The sequence below is a fragment of the Aspergillus costaricaensis genome (assembly GCF_003184835.1).
Source record: "Aspergillus costaricaensis CBS 115574 unplaced genomic scaffold BO79scaffold_15, whole genome shotgun sequence".
NCBI lineage: Eukaryota > Fungi > Ascomycota > Eurotiomycetes > Eurotiales > Aspergillaceae > Aspergillus > Aspergillus costaricensis.
In genome coordinates this window covers 1-5,823 of record NW_020291815.1, presented here as the reverse complement: position 1 = coordinate 5,823, position 5,823 = coordinate 1, and positions in this window count along the sequence as shown.

The following is a 5,823-nucleotide window of genomic DNA, read 5'->3' as shown; positions in this document are numbered from 1 at the left end:
TACTAATATCTACTAGAAATGATTAAATATAATTAGAAGATTTATATTATAATTTAATATATTTAAAATAAAGTTAATAAATTTATATATATATAATTATATATGTGGAAGCCGATCAAATAGTCAAATTTGATACTATCTAATGAGAATTTCTAGCATGAGGAAAGAAAGAAAGAAGCTTAAGAAGAATATATAATTATATAAAGATAAATAAGCCACGCGAGGTAGGTAAATAAAGTAAATAAAATAGAAATTATATAATTTTGAGATATTACTTATTATTATATTATTTTTTTGTTTAGATCTGGCTGCTTTTAACTAGAGATAAATTATTTTTTTTATAGTCTGGTATAAATTTATTAGTCTTTATAATTATTAACTATTATAAGAGATACTTAGAAGATCTAGAATAAATAAAATATTTTATATAATAATTTTAAAAATAGAAAAAGATATTTTTAAAATTTTTTACTAGATATTAGATATAATTAGCTGTATCAGATATTAATTATTTAATTTTATATTAAAAGTAATTATATTATAGATAACTGGTTAGAATATTTTTAATCTCTTATTTTATCTAATTATTAATTTTAATAGATATAATAGTATTTTAAATTTATTTTAATAATAAATTAAATATATTATGTAGGCAGAGCTTCTCGGGGTAAAAAATAAAATATATATATATATTTTTAAAAAAGCAAATCTTATAGGTGTTATTAATCTTATTAATAATAAATATAAAATTATATTAATTTTTTAATAATTTTTATGAGGGCTGGCCCCATCTCTAGTTACAGATATTAATAAAAATTTTATTATTGATATTAAAATTAATAAGATAATAGAATTAGTTAATTTATTATATTTATTAATTTTATATTTTTTAAATTTTATTTTATATAAAAATCCAGATCTGTTCTATATAATAAATAAATTTATAAATTTAGTTTTAGATGATAGTATAAGATAATAAATCTATTAGAAAAGTCTAGTTAAATAATATTTAAAATTTATATTTTTTTTTAATTATAAATAAAAATAATCTGGTAGATTCATGGAGCAGAGTTATAATAATAAAATTAATAAATAATAATAGTTTTAACCAGTTATTCTGGAAGTAATTAATAAATAAAATAAATTATTAGATTATATATTAATTAATAATTTTTATTTACTTGTTGGTCTGTGGATAATATATTATTAAAAATTTTAATTTAATTTATAGAATTTAATATAATTTATTTTAAAAATTAGTTATAAATTAATCTTCTTAATTAGAGATAATAGTATCAGGAAGTTTTATCTAGATATAAATTTAATTAATAAATAAGTAGATTATATTTTATATAAAAGTCTGCTTTATATAAAAAATAAATATTATATATTTATTAAAATAATCTATTATTATAAAGATAGTATTAAATTTATAGTAGTTCTTTAGAAAGAAGTAGAAGTTTATAAATATATATTATTATAGTTGATTAGGAATCAGAAAAGATTAAAATAATTTAGATAATAAATTTTAATATATATTTTTTTTTTATAAATTAAATAATTATTTATATAATATTAAATATCTCTGTTTTAAGTGCTCCAGAAGTATTATTATTTAATTAATATTATTATTTTTATTTATCTAGGATAAGCTAGTGATAACTATTAATAAATCTTATTTAATAATTAGATTTATAAATTATTTTTATTAAAAACTACCAGTTTATTTTAATATAAAAATAATTTATTTTATAGAAAATAATTAATTTCTTGCTGGCAGGCTCACTTCTAGAAATTTTTTAAAAAAAAATAAATATAATTTACTTTTAGAATATAATCTATAATATAAAGATTTTATTTTATAGAAATTACTAATACTAGATTAAAAATTATACTGGGTTTTAGAAACTCAGGTTTTAATAATATTTAATAATAATAATTATTAATTATTTTTAAATTAATTTTTTTTTATATAAAATAATCAGTTAGTATATTATTTTTTTCTGGTTAATATTTAATAATAAAATAATATTAAAATAATATTTTTGCCCAGCAGGCCTGCCGGGTATTAAATTTTTTAATAATTATAAAATATTCTAGGACTTAGTAATCTGTAAGAATTATAAATTTTTTTAATTATTATAAGCTCTCCAGTTCTGCTTTTTATTTTATAAGAATATATATAATAACCAGTATTTTTTTATTATAAATATTATAATTATACTTAGATAAAGATATAATTTTTAAATAATAAGTTATAAAGTATTATATATTTTTAATCTGCTGGTAAAGAATTCTTATAATTATTTTATTAATTATATTAGTTTTAATATATATAAATTTAGATAAATTATAATAAATTAATATAGAAACTGATATTAAGACCTGCTTTAAAATCTAGAAGACTATTTTATAAAATTAATTCTAGATAAATAAAATATTCTTTTAAGTAAGTTAATTTATAGGCTTAGTAATTTAATTATAATTTTTTATAAAATATTAGTAGAAATTATAAAATCTGAAAAATAATTAGATTTTTTTAATAGTAGTCAGGTATTGCTATTTTATAATTATAATAATTTTTATAAGATTAATCTGAATACTGGTAGTAGTAATAATAAATTTTAGAAATCTAGTTTTTATTATATAAAATTTATATTTATAGATTACTACTTAAAATCTGGTTGCCCGAAGATGCTTAAGAATTTAATAAATATAAAATTTATATTTTATTTTATTTTTACTAAAGATTAGTATATTATTTATATATATTATAATAAACTTATTTAGGAAATCTATAAAAATCTTATTAATAAGATACTGGAAGACTGCTGGTCTATTTATAAATTTAAATAATAATATTTAATATTTAAAGATTTTATAATAAATTTAAAAAATAATTAAGTTTTTAGATTTAGGATTTATGTAAATATAGTAGAAGTTTTAATAAATATTAAATTTTATAAATATTTTTATATTCCGGAGATGGTCTATTATCTTATTAATTAAAAAAATAAAATAAAAATTCTTATAAATTAAAATATTAAGTTTCTAGTAATTAATATACAGATATAATTCTTTTCTAAATTTCTTTATTATCAGGATAGAAGAGATAAATAAGACTATATTAAATATAATAAATTTTTTTTTTAAATTTTTAATAATATAATCACGGGCAGCTTTAAGTTTTTCTAAAATTATTTTATAAAGAAGGACTGTTTCTAACAGATTATTTTTTTTTAGTTAAATATAATAATTATAAGATTAGAAAATAGATAAAATATCTGATTTTTTTTTAAAGAAGATATTTATTAAATTATAATAATATTTAAGAAGAGTCTGCTTTATTTTTTTTTTTAATTAATTTAAATATTTTATTATTAAAATTTATTTTTTCTATAATAATCTTCTTAATTATATTTAAAAATATAATAAATATTTCTGATTTAAGATTCTGAAGGTATTTATAGAAAGTAATAGTTTTAATAAAAATTATTTTAATTTTTTTAAAAATATTTTTTTTTGGGGGCTCCGGAGAACTCTAGAAATTTAATATTAAAAATTTTAATTTATTAAATTCTAGTATATTTTAGCTAAGATCTTTTATAAAGTATTTTAATAGATATAAAGTACTTTAGACTTTATTTTAAAAAAAAATATCTGTAATAAAGTATTAATTATTTTCTAGAAATTATAATTTTATTAAGTAGTATTTTACTGGTAACTTTAATTAATTAAATATTATAATAAAATATTTTAAAGAATTTATTATAGTAGTCTAGCCTTGACTTTATCTTATAGAAAAAAATAATTAAATTATATTAATTTATTTTATTAATAATTTAATAAGATTTTTTATTTTATAAACTATATTTATCTCAGGATAATATTATGGTAGTCTAATTTAAATATTAGAAATAATATATTATAAAACTGGTATCTGTTAACTATAAGTATAAATTAAATAATATAAATTAAAGATACTGTAATCTTGCTATTAAAATTTATAATAATATAATTAATTTTAAAAAAAATAATATTAATTTAGAATTAGTAGATTATCTGAATAATAAAAATAATATTTATATAAATATAGATATTAGTTCTGGTATCAGTAAGAATATATATAAATATTATTAATTTATTATTTAATATTAGAATTTTAATAATAAAGTTTTTATTCTCTTAGCCTAGCAGATCTTGTAAATCTAATAAATTAATATTAATATTTATTTTATTTAAAAAAGAGATTTTTTCTAAATATTATTTTTTATTAAATTATTATTTTCTATTATTTTTAATAGCTTAATTTAATTTATTTTCTTTTTTAAATAATTTCAGATTAAGTATTTCTATTTCTGGCAGATAAAGTAATATTTTTTAATTATTATATAAATATATTTCTCTGGCTTTATGCTGGTAGTATAACTAGTATTATAAAAAATCTTAACTGGAATAAAGAAAATTATAATTATAATAATAATAATAATTAATATAAATAGCTGGTGACTTAGAATATTTATTTTATTATAATATTTTATTATATTATTAATTAAGTCTGATAATTAGATATATTTTTTAATATATTATTTAAATATTATATTATTATTATTAAAGCAGGATATTGTTAGCTCTTGTAATTTAAATAAAAGATATTAATAAAGATTTTCTTTTTAATAAATTTTAATAATACCTACCTCTACAGTAAGGTAGTAGAATATAAATATAAAATTATAAAATTTATTATTAATTATTATTTTAAGCTCCTGATACTATCAGTGTATATAATAAAATTTATTTAAATTAATATAAATAATTTTTAGATATTTAAGTATATTAATTATATTTATATAAAAATTTAAAGTGTCAGAATAGAGTTAGGAGACTAAATATTTTTTAATATTATTTTTATAATAACTGGTTATATAAGTTTATTAGATAATAATTATATTTAAGTAATTTATATTAATTTTTAGTTTTTATTATATTATAAGGAACTAGTCTTTAAAGCTGATAGTTTTATTATTATTAAATAAAAATAAATTAAAAATTTTTATTAATTTTTTAGATTCAGAGATCTCAGCTACTTAATTATTTTAGTTATTAAATTAGAAAAGCTAGATAATATACAGGTTATATTTATATATTATTTTATTATAATTATTATTAAGCTTATCCTGCTGATGAATAGTCTTATATATTTTTATTTTTATTTTTTTTATAATATAAAGAATTATATTAAAGATTTTATTAGAATTTTTTATATACAGTTCATAGAACTGGTTATAGATAATATTTTTTTTATTATTAGATTCTTCTCCCAGTAGGATTATTAGATATTATTAAGAATTTATAGTATTTAGTACTGATTTAGTATAATTTTTTCTAGTTATTATAAGTATTCTTACTAATTATTTTAGTTTAGATTTCAGTTAGATTATTCTGTCTTGGCTGTGTTTAGTATTATTAAGTATATATAAGAAATAATATCAGTTATTAAGCTAGATAGCTAATAGTATATAATATTAATTTAAAGAATAAAAGATAGAGTGATACTAGAAATTATATAAAAGCTGATTAAATAGTTAAATTTAATATTATTTAATAAGAATTTCTAGCATGAGAAAAGAAAGGAAGAAGCTCAGGGAGAATATATGATTATATAAAAATAAATAAACCATGTGAGGCAGATAAATAAAGTAAACAAAACAGAAGTCACATGACCCTGAGATGTCACTCGCCGTCATAATATATATATATTTATTTATATTATATTAATAAAATATAAAATTACTAGTTACTAATATCTACTAGAAATGATTA